This window comes from Coregonus clupeaformis, unplaced genomic scaffold, assembly GCF_020615455.1.
Source record: "Coregonus clupeaformis isolate EN_2021a unplaced genomic scaffold, ASM2061545v1 scaf1177, whole genome shotgun sequence".
Classification (NCBI taxonomy): Eukaryota; Metazoa; Chordata; class Actinopteri; order Salmoniformes; family Salmonidae; genus Coregonus; species Coregonus clupeaformis.
The window spans coordinates 130,879-146,860 of record NW_025534631.1 but is presented as its reverse complement, the minus strand read 5'-3'; the positions used below and the strand labels follow the sequence as shown (position 1 = coordinate 146,860).

General features: G+C 42.7%; 1 non-coding gene across 1 annotated transcript; it reads right to left on the bottom strand.

The window, feature by feature from the left end:
- Nucleotides 1-11,442: 11,442 nt before the first annotated feature.
- trnap-ugg lies at nucleotides 11,443-11,522 on the bottom strand. Its single transcript has one exon. It is a non-coding gene; the product is annotated as a tRNA-Pro (tRNA).
- Between the last annotated feature and the right edge of the window lie 4,460 nt (nucleotides 11,523-15,982).

Genomic DNA, 15,982 nt, shown 5'->3' with positions numbered 1-15,982 from the left:
GCATGGATAGGCAGACCATTCCATAAAAATTGAGCTCTACAGGAGAAAGCCCTGCCTCCCAGCTGTTTGCTTAGAAATTCTAGGGACAACAAGGAGGCCTGCATCTTCTTGACCCCGTAGCGTACGTGTAGGCATGTACGGCAGGACCAAATCGAGAGATAGGTAGGAACAAGTCCATGTAATGCTTTTGTAGGTTAGCAGTACAACCTTGAAATCAGCCCTAGCCTTAACAGGGAAGCCATTGCCAGAGAGAGGGCTAGCACTGGAATAATATGATCATTTTGGGGGGTTCTAGTCAAGATTCTAGCAGCCGTGTTTAGCACTAACTTAAGTTTATTTAGTGCTTTATCTGGGTAGCTGGAGAGTAGAGCATTGCAGTAGTCTAATCTAGAAGTGACAAAAGCATCGATTAGTTTTTCTGCATAATTTTTGGACGAAAAGTTTCAGATTTTTGTAATGTTACAAAGATGGAAAAAAGTTGTCCTTGAAATATTCTTGATATGTTTGTCAAAAAAGAGAGATCAGGGTCCAGAGTAACGCCGAGGTCCGTCTAAGTTTTTTTTGAGACGACTGTACAAGCATCAAGATGAATTGTCAGATCCAACAGCGGATCTCTTTGTTTCTTGGTACCTAGAACTAGCATCTCTGTTTTGTCCGATTTTAAAAGTAAAGCATTTGCTGCCATCCACTTCCTTATGTCTGAAACACAGGCTTCTAGTGGTAGGCAATTCTGGGGCGTTCACCATGTTTCACCGAAATGTAGAGCTGTGTGTCATCCGCACATAGCAAAGAAAGTTAACATTGTGTTTCCGAATTACCCTGTCTTTTAAAGATAATTAGTAAAAATCAAAATAACTTCACAGATCTTCATTGTAAAGGGTTTAAATCTAACTCCCATGCATGTCCAATGAACCATAAACAATTAATGAACATGCACCTGTGGAACGGTCGTTAAGACACTAACAGCTTACAGACGGTAGGTAATTGGGTCACAGTTATGAAAACTTAGGACACTAAAGAGGCCTTTCTACTGACTCTGAAAACACCAAAAGAAAGATGCCCAGGGTCCCTGCTCATCTGTGTGAATGTGCCTTAGGCATGCTGCAAGGAGGCATGTGGACTGCAGATGTGGCCAGGGCAATAAATTGCAATGTCCGTACTGTGAGACGCCTAAGACAGCGCTACAGGGAGACAGGACGGACAGCTGATCGTCCTCGCAGTGGCAGACAACGTGTAACAACACCTGCACAGGATCGGTACATCCGAACATCACACCTGCGGGACAGATACAGGATGGCAACAAAAACTGCCCAAGTTACACCAGGAATGCACAATCCCTCCATCAGTGCTCAGACTGTCCGCAAAAAGAATGAGAGAGAGGCTGGACTGAGGGCTTGTAGGCCTGTTGTAAGGCAGTTCCTCACCAGACATCACTGGCAACAACGTTGCCCTATGGGCACAAACCCACGTCGCTGGACCAGACAGGACTGGCAAAAGTGCTCTTCACTGACGAGTCGTGGTTTTGTCTCACCAGGGGTGATGGTCGGATTCGCGTTTATCATCGAAGGAATGACCGCACACGAGGCCTGTACTCTGGAGCGGGATCGATTTGGAGGTGGAGGGTCCGTCATAGTCTGGGGATGTGTCACAGCATCATTGGACTGAGCTTGTTGTCATTGCAGGCAATCTCAATGTACCCAATACACAGAACTCTAAGTAAGGAATGGAATTAAGAATATATACATATATGGACGAGCAATGACAGAGCGGCACGACTAAGATACAGTAGAATATTATAGGAATACAGTATATACAGTGGGGAAAAAAGTATTTAGTCAGCCACCACTGTGCAAGTTCTCCCCACTTAAAAAGATGAGAGAGGCCTGTAATTTTCATCATAGGTACACTTCAACTATGACAGACAAATTGAGAAAGGAAAATCCAGAAAATCACATTGTAGGATTTTTAATGAATTTATTTGTAAATTATGGTGGAAAATAAGTATTTGGTCACCTACAAACAAGCAAGATTTCTGGCTCTCACAGACCTGTAACTTCTTCTTTAAGAGGCTCCTCTGTCCTCCACTCAAGTACCTGTATTAATGGCACCTGTTTGAACTTGTTATCAGTATAAAAGACACCTGTCCACAACCTCAAACAGTCACACTCCAAACCCACTATGGCCAAGACCAAAGAGCTGTCAAAGGACACACCAGAAACAAAAGTGTAGACCTGCACCAGGCTGGGAAGACTGAATCTGCAATAGGTAAGCAGCTTGGTTTGAAGAAATCAACTGTGGGAGCAATTATTAGAAATGGAAGACATACAAGACCACTGATAATCTCCCTCGATCTGGGGCTCCCACGCAAGATCTCACCCGTGGGGTCAAAATGATCACAAGAACGGTGAGCAAAAATCCCAGAACCACACGGGGGACCTAGTGAATGACCTGCAGAGAGCTGGGACCAAAGTAACAAAGCCTACCATCAGTAACACACACTACGCCGCCAGGGACTCAAATCCTGCAGTGCTAGACGTGTCCCCCTGCTTAAGCCAGTACATGTCCAGGCCGTCTCATGAAGTTTGCTAGAGTGCATCCAGAAGAGGATTGGGAGAATGTCATATGGTCAGATGAAACCACAATATAAATTTTTGGTAAAAACTCAACTTCGTCGTGTTTGGAGGACAAAGAATGCTGAGTTGCATCCAAAAGAACACCATACCTACTGTGAAGCATGGGAGTGAAAACATCATACTTTGGGGCTGTTTTTCTGCAAAGGGACCAGGACGACTGATCCGTTAAAGGAAGAATGAATGGGGCCATGTATCGTGAGATTTTTGAGTGAAAAACCTCCTTCCATCAGCAAGGGCATTGAAGATGAAACGTGGCTGGGTCTTTCAGCATGACAATGATCCCAAACACACGCCCGGGCAACGAAGGAGTGGCTTCGAAGAAGCATTTCAAGGTCCTGGAGTCTCCAGATCTCAACCCCATAGAAAATCTTTGGAGGGGAGTTGAAAGTCCGTGTTGCTCAGCGACAGCCCCAAAACATCAAAACATCAGAGGAGATCTGCATGGAGGAATGGGCCAAAATACCAGCAACAGTGTGTGAAAAACCTTGTGAAGACTTACAGAAAACGTTTGACCTGTGTCAGTGGTTGCCAACAAAGGGTATATAACAAAGTATTGAGAAACTTTTGTTATTGACCAAATACTTATTTTCCACCATAATTTGCAAAATAAATTCATTAAAAATCCTACAATGTGATTTTCTGGATATTTTTTCCTCATTTTGTCTGTCATAGTTGACGTGTACCTATGATGAAAATTACAGGCCTCTCTCATCTTTTAAGTGGGAGAGAACTTGCAACAATTGGTGGCTGACTAAATACTTTTTTTCCCCACTGTACATATGAGATGAGTAATGCACGATATGTAAACATTATTAAAAGTGACTAGTGTTCCATTTCTTAAAGGGGCCAGTGATTTCAAATAGAGGCAGCATCCTCTAATATGCTAGTGATGGCTATTTAACAGTCTGATGGCCTTGAGATAGAAGCTGTTTTTCATTCTCTCTGTCCCAGCTTTCATGCAGCTGCACTGACCTCGCCTTCTGGATGATTGCAGGTGAACAGGCAGTGGCTCGGGTGGTTGATGTCCTTGATGATCTTTTGGCTTTTACTATGACATCGGGTGCTGTAGATGTCCTGGAGGGGATGGGCAGTTTGCCCCGGTTGCGTTCGGCAAACCGCACCACTCTCTGGAGTCAGTTGTTGTGTTCGTAGCAGTTTGTATGAATGAGTGGTTACATACAGTACATGTTAAATGGTTACAAGACAGAGATCAGGAGACTCTGGCTGTAATCAAAGGGAAGGTACCACTGAAGGCCCCAGTATTCAGGCAGGCAGCTTGAAGCAGATGATGTCACCATCCAGGTCCTTGTCACAGCAGGGGCCTGATGGGGAGATGACAATAAATACATGATGTAACTTTCATCACCAAAGCCGTGTTAGCATCTACTGCACATGTTGATGAACAATCCAAACATTTTATTAGTGTCATTGATATAAATGGTCAATTCACATACAATATCCACTTCATAAGCATTGTCTGTAATACGTCTAGGGTCCTGTGGTGGTCTGACAGAATGCTGCTTTCTAGTGATCATTGACTGTAATACGTCTAGGGTCCTGTGGTGGTCTGACAGAATGCTGCTTTCTAGTGATCATTGACTGTAATACGTCTAGGGTCCTGTGGTGGTCTGACAGAATGCTGCTTTCTAGTGATCATTGACTGTACTACGTCTAGGGTCCTGTGGTGGTCTGACAGAATGCTGCTTTCTAGTGATCATTGACTGTAATACGTCTAGGGTCCTGTGGTGGTCTGACAGAATGCTGCTTTCTAGTGATCTTACTCCCTTTCCACCTGATATCATTAACAACAAAAGCATGAATACCAATAATCCAGTCAGTCAGTAACTTGGCTAACTAGTCGAATTAAACACTTCAGCCAAATGATACCCAACCAATACAGCACAGTAGTATATTTGCAGTGAAACTGGGAGGGGCATTTTCGTTGCATGGAGCATATCCAAGGATATGCTCCATCTTGAAGAGTAGGCAGCTTCTCAAGTATATCTGACATATCGGTATTCTGCAAAGGCTTATACTCCAGGTTTTGTCCTCGAATGATCACTGGCATCATCTTCTTAATAGTGCTCCCTTGTCTTGGCCTCTGTATACTTCTAACTCTCCAATTCTTGGATCCTTTTTTTCAGCAGTTTTTTCTTCTGTATCTTCAGCTTCTTGAGTTTTTCTTCCAGTTGTCTTACTTCTTCTAAATTATTGGCCTTATCCAGGCATGACATGCATCGATCTATATCTTGTTCTATTTCTTCTGTGCTAGTCATTGTAGAATAAAATCCTCTTGAATATGAAGCACCTTTAATCTCCAAATCTTCATCGCTGTCTCCATCTTCACTTTCATCAGAACTCGAATCTCTTGTATTCTTCTTCTTCAACTTCCATCACCCCCTTCTTTCCGCTCTGGCCAACCTCTGTCTGATCACAGGTCATATCCACCATGATCTCTTCTGAATCACTCTGATCATCATCATCATCATCTTCAAGTTCCATCCTCCTGAACCTCACTCCACCCTTAGTTTCCAGACATCTCGTTTTGTTCTTACTTTTGGAGTTTGGATTCATCTTTATGGTCGTTTCTGCTTGTCCTCTCTCTATTATTCGTTCATCTTCATCTCTGATGCAATAATCACCCTCCTGAATGATCACTGGAAGCTGAGGATAGACGTCCTTAAACTCTACTTCTTCCTCGTAAGGTGGGGGTCTTTTGCTGAATCCATGTAGAAAGGTGTATTGACTTCTGCCATTAGTTTTTTCTGTTACCTTCACCTCTTTCGCAATTTTCTCTATACCTCTATTTTTTATCAGTTTTTGTCCTTCATTTTCAAACAGCTTAAGAACACCCAGCTCTCTTTGTCTCTTTTCTTTACGTTGTTCCCCTTTTTTCCCCTTCTTTTGATCTGCCTTATACGTGGATACAAGCACTTGCATTATGTTGATGACGTCTGGGTTAAAAGTCCCTTCCACTGGCCATGGTTGTTCAATGTCAGGCCAACGTTTATTCCATTTTCCACATAACCTTGCAATACCATTAACTAGAGGATTACTATTTTGTACTACATCAACAGGAGTAATTACCTTTGTAGTTTTGATGTCCTTTTTCCCCATTGTAACGACTCTTGTATATGTTTCTCTCTTTTTTTTATTTTTATTAAAATTAATTAATTAATTAATCAATTAATTAATTAATCAATATATCAATTTATTTTGGCAATCTTACCACATCCGATCAGGAAAAGTAAAGGAAAGTAGTCAACTTCAGAGCAATCCAAAAAAGAAAGACCTGTAATCCAGCAACACTACAGCACTCACAAACCAATTGCTTAATAAGCACCCAATTACCTTAATTTTACAGAATAATGTCAGTGGATTTCCAACACAACTCTAATCAAAACAACTCATTCACAAAAACCCTAATGTGCAATTATCAATTACATAAATTCATCAGTCTGTTGCCAAGTTCCTGTGAAATGGTCACAACATGAAATATTCTATGCATACACAATGTATCTATTATACCCTGTAAGGGAGAGTGGGTTTTGTGGATAGAACAGTACTGGCCTTAATTTGACTTGATCCGTTTAGCACACCCTGTCGCTTCTTGATGTACTCGTCAGCAGCACCTCCTCTCTCTCTCTCTGTCTCTCTCCTTCTCGTCTCTCACATGACAGAAGAACAAAGAACAGACAAGAATTTAGTATTTTATGCATACCTATGTTCACATTGGCGCTAAGAAATAAGCAAACAGCTTAACTCAGGAATATTATAAATAGCGCAATAACATTTAATTTAATTTATTTATTTAATTATTTTTAATCCGTCAACATATCTCTCATTTATCAATTCAAACAAATAGTTTCATAGTTAAACAACAGCCACTTATCAAACAGAATACTTTAATCATATGTAAGTCTCCCCCTCCCTCTTTGTCTGCTCTGAGACTGCGTCTCCCAGCAGCTCAGTGCAGGCAGGGGAGTGGCATATTTGCTCTACGTAACTCTAAACTCATAAAATCCCACGCATGCGTAGTTCATTCACCAATGCGATTTCAGAGTGAACGGAGCTCTCCCAAGCAGCTCTCTCCAAGCTAAACAACAGAAAGCAGACAGAGCAGCTGTCCCTCCATTTCCAACATTGACAAACAGTAACACTTAACAAAACTCACAAATGAACACAGAACATAGAACACAAATCCTACTTCGAAGTTTCTTATCTTCACTTATCCTAATCTGCAGATTTATAGTTATGTTGTTATCAATTACAAAACATCTCTATACACTCTTAAAAAGTCCTCCCTGTAGGCTCATGATTTTTAATAGTTAGTAAACGTTCTCTTTTTATAGAGACTCATAAGATTTTTTACCTTAACGTCCTTCCAGGGGGCTCTATATAGTTAACAATTATTAAACGTTCTCACAAACGGAGACTCATAAGATTTTAACTTTCTTACATGTTTCCTTACAAAAAAACTAAAACTCCTGTTCTCAACCAAAACATATATATGTATATATCTCTAACATAAATCTTATCATAGCATGAGTCGACACACAGCTGAACACAGCAGAGACCTCCCCATGTACACACATGCATCGGCTCTCCTTCACACACACATGAAGATAATGCATCCGTTCAGACAATACACTAAGCATGCTACCGTCGCTCCTTATTTCTCATTGTTCCTTCCTAAATTTCTGCTACCTCGAGTTGTAGACATTCAATGAGAGGTTACTTCGAACATATAATTCGTCAACTATATTCCGAGAGGTAACATGCAATTGAATATATCTTCCACAATCTCCAGTGCCCGGAACTGACCCGAGAGTCAACCTAATAACCCCTAGGATTTATGGCCCATCTTAGTGATCGCCTCATTTGAGGGCTTCCTTAAAATCAGCGACGTCCTAAAAGTATACTTTTTCCTTATTCCTGGCCTTATTCCTTCATGCTTTTCCTGGACACTCCTTTTAATTTTATTCAAGCCAAAATATCGGTGTGCCCAGTGTTAATAAGTCCTATAAACACTCCCCCCTTTTTGCATTGTTCCCAATGCAAACAAATTTTGAAAATTTAGAACGGATTCTCATCACACAGCAAATAACAGCAAAGCGCATACACAAGTCCTTTAACGGTACGCCTGAACGCACACACATGCACAAGCACACTAACTGACCAGTGCCCAAAGCTGTGAGAAATCTCACCTTATCTGCCAGCGTCTTGAGCGGGAGTCACCGCAGCCCATGAATGGAATGCTGAGAGAAATACGTAATCGTCCCAAAGGTTCCTCGTCGCCATTTTATGTGGTGTCGAGACAACGATGCTGATCTATGCTGTGATGATAAGAATTCCGCTGACGCTGTACTTTGATTATAAAGATTTTATTATTTCAAAGAATTCCAGCGACAATTTACAGACATCTGCAGATATCTGGAGAATAACCGTCCAATCTGTTGATATGTTGTTTCTCCCCGTCCTTTGTTCAAAACATGGTATTTATATCCTATGTAACATAATATGGCGTGATTTTAATAGACCAATCCCTGGCCTCTACATAGCAGACTCTCCTCTGTTTTAGGGGGCCCCTATAATAATGTTTTCCAGATGTTTCCGCAAGCAGAGCCAAGTTCCTCTAACACACCATTTGCAAACGTCAGCAAAATCATAAACTGTTTAGATACTACACAATAGTGGCTGTCAATGCAATGGCTGGTCTGGAGTTCATCTGAAATGTACCATTATTTTTCACATGATAAGCAAACTACTGTCATGCTTTTTCAAAAAAATATCGATGTACATAGATAAACGAGATGATTACCTTCAAGTAGAAAGTTTTGCTTTTCATTTACCTCATCCGCTCTTGCTCATGTGGGTAGCTACTTTCTGAGATTTGATTGACGGAACAATCCAGCTAATGGTTAGGTGGCTGTGTTTCTGGCAGAGGGAACTGATTGGTCAGGAATAAAAGGTCCTGCGCCCTTAGCTGCTCCAATATTTTTTAAAACTTGTGAATCTCTTTCTACAAACTCACAAAACTTTCGACAAGCTTACAAATCTCTTGGTAACGTGACAACAGTGACAGAACTCAGAGAGCGAACAGTTTCAAAATTTGCAAGTGTATTTTTGATTCACAGCAGAATAGTCATACTCGTAAATGGACTTGTAATCATTCTGAAAATAAATTAACTTGGAAATCTTGTTGAATGTATTAAAATGTCAAGTTACAAGTTTGAGACTGTTAAATCTTTCACACAATCATGATACAAGCTTGAGAATTGAATTACACATTTGCGAATCGTACTTGCAAACTACAGAATCTCAATGTGCGAATAAGAAATTCAAAATACAAACTCGCGTAGTCTCTGTCATCATTATAATCCAATAGCTTGTTAGTATTTTTTATTATTTTTATTTTACTTTATTTTAAGGGGGTAGATCATTGTGTGTGTCTTTAACGTAGTGGGTGCGTGTGTGTATGTGTTTGTGTCTGTATAACGCAGTGTGTCTGTAACATAGTGTGTGTTTGTAATGTAGTGTGTGTTTGTAATGTAGTGTGTGTTTGTAACGTAGTGTGTGTAACGTAGTGTGTGTGTGTGTGTGTCTTTAACATTGTGTGTGTGTGTGTCCTTTCCCCAGTCGGTCCTGATATTCCCCAGATAGACGTGACTCCCTACAGTATAACAGACAGAGGATACTCTGCTCAGGAGAGACAGACAGTCTCTCTGCTCTGCCAGGCCCAGTCCAACCCTCCCAGTCAATATGTCTGGTTCTACAACAACAGGTATGCTTTAATACACACACACACGGATGCATGCACACACACACACACACACACACACACACACACACACACACACACACACACACACGCACTCACGCACGCACACACACAAACACACACACACACACACACACACACACACACACACACACACACACACGCACAGGCACAGGCACACACAGGCACACACACAAGGCAAGGCAGCAGCTACTCTTCCTGGGGTTTATTATGGATCCCCATTAGTTCCTGCCAAGGCAGCAGTTACTCTTCCTGGGGTCCTGCAACATTATACCATTTAAATATTACATGACATTATATTTCATAACACTTTACCCAATACATTTAGTGTGTTCCCTCAGGCCACTACTCCTCACTATCACATATTTACAATACAACATCCATGTGTACGTGTGTGTAGAGTGAGTGTCTATATGTATGTGTGTATGTGCCTGTGTGTGTCTCTTCACAGTCCCCGCTGTTCCACAAGGTGTATTTTTTATCTGTTTTTTAAATCTGATTCTACTGCTTGCATCAGTTACCTGATGTGGAATAGAGATCCATGTAGTCATGGCTCTATGTAGTACTGTGTGCCTCCCATAGTCAGTTCTGGACTTGGGGACTGTGAAGAGACCTCTGGTGGCATGTCTTGTGGGGTATGCATGGGTGTCTGAGCTGTGTGCCAGTATTCCAAACAGACAGCTCGGTACATTCAGCTTGTCGACACCTCTCACAAAATCAAGCAGTGATGACGTCAATCTCTCTTCCACTCTGAATCAGGAGAGACTGACATGCATGTCATCAATGTTAGCTCTCCGTGTACTTTTAAGGACCAGCCGTGCTGCCCTGTTCAGAGCCAACTGCAATTTTCCCAAGTCCCTCTTTGTGGCACCTGACCACACTACTGAACAGTAGGCTAGGTGCGACAAAACTAGGGCCTGTAGGACCTGCCTTGTTGATAGTGTTGTTAAGAAGGCAGAGCAGAGCTTAATTATGGACATACTTCTCCCCATCTTAGCTACTGTTGTATCAATATGCTTTGACCATGACAGTCTACAATCCAGGGTTACTCCAAGCAGTTTAGTCACCTCAACTTGCTCAATTTCCACATTATTCATTACGAGATGTAGTTGAGGTTTAGGGTTTAGTGAATGATTTGACCTAAATACAATGCTTTTAGTTTGGAGATATTCAGGACTAGCTTATTCCTTACAACTCTTTGTTAAGTGTTGCAGTTATTTCAGTTGCTGTAGTAGCTGACGTGGTATCAGTGTTGAGTCATATCAAATCAAATCAAATCACATTTTATTGGCCACATGCGCGGAATACAACAGGTGCAGACATTACAGTGAAATGCTTACTTACAGCCCCTTAACCAACAGTGCATTTATTTTTAATAAAAAGTCAATTAAAACAACAACAAAAAGTGTTGAGAAAAAAGGTGCAGAAGTAAAATAAAATAACAGTAGGAAGGCTATATATACAGGGGGTACGGTGCAGAGTCAGTAATGGGGGCACCGGCTGGTTGAGGTACTTGATAATATGTACATGTGGGTAGAGTTAAAGTGACTATGCATAAATAATTAACAGAGTAGCAGCAGCGTGAAAAAGATGGGGTGGGGGGCAGTAAATAGTCTGGGTAGCCATGATTAGCTGTTCAGGAGTCTTATGGCTTGGGGGTAGAAGCTGTTGAGAAGTCTTTGGACCTAGACTTGGCACTCCGGTACCGCTTGGCCGTGCGGTAGCAGAGAGAACAGTCTATGACTAGGGTGGCTGGAGTCTTTGACAATTTTGAGGGCCTTCCTTTGACACCGCCTGGTATAGAGGTCCTGGATGGCAGGAAGCTTGGCCCCAGTGATGCTGGGCCGATCGCACCTTACCCTCTGTAGTGCCTTGCGGATCGGAGGCCAAGCAGTTTGCCATACATTTACATTTACATTTACGCCATTTAGCAGACGCTCTTATCCAGAGAGCGACTTACAGTTAGTGAGTGCATACATTATTATTATTATTTTATTTTTTTCATACTGGCCCCCGTGGGTATCGAACCCACAACCTGGCGTTCCAAACGCCATGCTCTACCAACTGAGCTACATCCCTGCCAGGCCATTCCCCTCCCCTACCCTGGACGACGCTGCCAATTGTCACGCCGCCCCATGGGTGGTGCAACCAGTCAGGATGCTCTCGATGGTGCAGCTGTAGAATTTTTTTGGAGGATCTGAGGACCCATGCGAATCTTTTCAGTCTCCTGAGGAAATAGGCTTTGTCGTGCCCTCTTCACGACTGTCTTGGTGTGTTTGGACCATGATAGTTCGTTGGTGATGTGGACACCAAGGAACTTGAAGCTCTCAACCCTGTTCCACTAACAGCCCGTCGATGAGAATGGGGCGTGCTCAGTCCTCTTTTTTTTTCCTGTAGTCCACAATCATCTCCTTTGTCTTGGTCACGTATGGGAGAGGTTGTTATCCTGGCACCACACGGCCAGGTCTCTGACCTCCTCCCTATGGGCTGTCTCATCGTTTTAGGTGATCAGGCCTACCACTGTTGTGTCGTCGGCAAACTTAACGATGGTGTTGAGTCCATGCCTGGCCATGGGTGAACAGGGGAGTACAGGAGGGGACTGAGCACGCACCTCTGAGGGCCCCCGTGTTGAGGATCAGTGTGGCAGATGTGTTGTTACCTACCCTTACCACCTGGGGGCGGCCCGTCAGGAAGTCCAGGATCTAGTTGCAGAGGGAGGTGTTTAGTCCCAGGATCCTTAGCTTAGTGATGAGCTTTGAGGGCACTATGGTGTTGAATGCTGAGCTGTAGTCAATGAATAGCATTCTCACGTAGGTGTTCCTCTTGTCCATGTGGGAAAGGGCAGTGTGGAGTGCAATAGAGATTGCATTATCTGTGGATCTGTTAGGGCGGTATGCAAATTGGAGTGGGTCTAGGGTTTCTGGGATAATGGTGTTGATGTGAGCCATGACCAACCTTTCAAAGCACTTCATGGCCACAGACGTCAGTGCTATGTGGTCGGTAGTCATTTAGGCAGGTTATCTTAGTGTCCTTGTGCACGGGGACTATGGTGATCTGCTTGAAACATGTTGGTATTACAGACTCAGTCAGGGACATCTTGAAAATGTCAGTGAAGACACTTGTCATTTGGTCAGCACATGTTCGGAGTACACGTCCTGGTAATCCATCTGGCCCTGCGGCCTTGTGAATGTTGACCTGCTTAAAAGTCTAACTCACATCGGCTACGGAGAGCGTGATCACACAGTCATCCGGAACAGCTGGTGCTCTCATGCATGCTTCAGTGTTGCTTGCCTCGAAGCGAGCATAGAAGTGGTTTAGCTCATCTGGTAGGCTTGTGTCACTGGGCAGCTCGTGGCTGTGCTTCCCTTTGTAGTCTGTAAAAGTTTTCAAGCCCTGCCACATCCGACGAGCGTCAGAGCCGGTGTAGTACGATTCAATCTTAGTCCTGTATTGACTCTTTGCCTGTTTGATGGTTCGTCGGAGGGCATAGCGGGATTTCTTATAAGCGTCCGGGTTAGAGTCCGCTCCTTAAAAGTGGCAGCTCTACCCTTTAGCTCAGTGCGGATGTTTCCTGTAATCCATGGCTTCTGGTTGGGGGTATGAATGTACGTGTCACTGTGGGGACAACATCATCGATGCACTTATTGATGATGCCAGTGACTGATGTGGTGTACTCCTCAATGCTATCTGAAGAATCCCGAACATGTTCCAGTCTGTGCTAGCAAAACAGTCCTGTAGCTTAGCATCTGCGTCATCTGACCACTTTTTTATTAACCGAAAGTCACTGGTGCTTCCTGCTTTAGTTTTTGCTTATAAGCAGGAATCAGGAGGATAGAGTTATGGTCAGATTTGCCAAATGGAGGGCGAGGGAGAGCTTTGTATGCGTCTCTGTGTGTGGAGTAAAGGTGGTCTAGAGTTTTTTCCTCTGGTTGCACATTTAACATGCTGGTAGAAATTAGGTAGAACGGATTTAAGTTTCCCTGCATTAAAGTCCCCGGCCACTAGGAGCGCTGCCTCTGGATGAGCGTTTTCCTTTTGACTTATGGCCTTATACAGCTCATTCAGTGCAATCTTAATGCCAGCATTGATTTGTGGTGGTAAATAGACAGCTATGAAAAATATAGATGAAAACTCTCTTGGTAAATAGTGTGGTCTACAGCTTATCATAAGATACTCTACCTCAGGCGAGCAAAACCTTGAGACTTCCTTAGTATTTGATTTTGTGCACCAGCTGTTGTTTACAAATATACACAGACCGCCACCCCTTGTCTTACCGGGAGTCAGCCGTTCTATCCTGCCGATGTAGCGTATAGCCCGCTAGTTGTATGTCATCCATGTCGTCGTTCAGCCACGACTCTGTGAAACATAAGATATTACAGTTTTTTATGTCCCGTTGGTAGGATAACCGTAATCTTAGGTCATCCAATTTATTTTCCAATGATTGAAGATTGGCTAATAGGATTGATGGGAGCGGCAGTTTACTCGCTCGCCGTCGGATCTCCTAAACACCCCGACCTTCGTTCACGATATCTCCGTCCTCTTCCTCATGCGAATGACGGGGATTTGGGCCTTGTCGGGTGTCTGTAGGATATCCTTTGCGCCGCTCGTTGAAGAAAAATTATTTGTCCAATACGAGGTGAGTAATCGCTGTCCTGATATCCAGAAGCTCTTTTGGTTATAAGAGACGATGGCAGAAACATTATGTACATAATAAAATTACAAATAACGCGGAAAAACACACATAATAGTACAATTGGTTAGAGGGCTGTAAAACGGCAGCCATCTTCTCCGGCGCCATTTGAACCCATCCGCATACATAGACACACTGGCTTTACTTAAAGGCAGTGGCATGTTGTTAGTAAAGATGGAAAAAAGCAAGGGGCCTAGACAGCTGCCCTGGGGAATTCCTGATTCTACCTGGATTATGTTGGAGAGGCTTCCATTAAAGAACACCCTCTGTGTTCTGTTAGACAAGTAACTCTTTATCCACATTATAGCAGGAAGTGTAAAGCCATAACACATATGTTTTTTCCAACAGCAGACTATGATCGATAATGTCAAAAGCCGCACTGAAGTCTAACAAAACAGCCCCCACAATATTTGTATTATCAATTTCTCTCAGCCAATCATCAGTCATTTGTGTAAGTGCTTTGCTTGTTGAATGTCCTTCTCTATAATCATGCTGAAAGTTTGTTGTCAATTTGTTTACAGTAAAATAGCATTGTATCTGGTCAAACACCATTTTTTCCAATAGTTTACTAAGGGTTGGTAACAGGCTGATTGGTCGGCTGTTTGAGCCAGTAAAGGGGGCTTTACTATTCTTAGGTACTGGAATGACTTTTGCTTCCCTCTAAGCCTAGGGTCACAGACATTCTAGTAGGCTTAAATTGAAAATATGGCAAATAGGAGTGGCAATATCGTCCGCTATTATCCTCAGCAATTTTCCATCCAAGTTCTCAGACCCCGGTGGCCTAATACTGTAAATGTCCTGGGGACTTTAAGTAATAACCACCTAGCAGACCGGGTATGGTAACGGCTGGTGGTGAAGGAGACCAGACTACAGAGGTAAAGAGGGAGTTGACCCAAAAGGACTTTGTAGATGAACACATACAAATATAGCTTTCTGCGCGTATAAAGTGAGGTCCAACCCACCATTTGGTACAAGGTGCATTGGTGGGTGAGTGACTTGGCATTTGTAATAAAGCACAAGGATGCATGATAAACAGAGTGCAGTCTCTGTAAGACAGAGGAGGCTGCATGCATAAACAACAAGTCACCATAATCAATTACAGAGAGAAAAGTGGCCTGAACAAGTTTATTTCTAGCCATAAGCGGGAAGCAAGCGTAATTACGAAAATAAAAACCCAATTGAAATGTACATTTCCTCACAAGATTATCATATTAACTTTAAAGGACAACTTGTCATCCAACCACAAACCTAGGTATTTGTAGGATGACACTTTTTCAATGGATAAGCCACCAGGTGTGACCATGCTAACCTTCTCTGGCTGAGTGCAAGCTCTGGTAAAGGTCATGAATTTAGTTTTTTGTATGTTCAAGACCAGTTTGAGACCATAAAGGGAGGCCTGCAGTGACTGAAAAGCAGTCTGGAGCTCTTCAACAGCCTGAACCAGAGAAGGAGCAAGTTAATATATGACTGTATCATCTGCATATAGATGCAACTTTGCTGGTTGAATCCCATTTCCCAAATCATTAATACAAATTGAGAACAACACAGGAGCTAAAATGGAACCCTGGGGCACACCTCATTAACACCTATTAATCTCAAGAAAGCTAGACTTGTGATTGTCAGTATATACACATTGTGTTCAGTCAGAAAGATAGTTCCTAAACCAATTTACTGACCCTTCACTGAGACCAATGTTACTAAGTCTAGCTTGCATCAATTCATGGTCAACTGAATCAAATGCCTTTGATTAATCAACAAACAGAGCAGCACAATGTTGCTTTTTATCAAGTGCATTTATGATGTCATTTGCCACTGCTATAGCTGCAATTTTAATTTGTATTTATTATGGATCCCCAT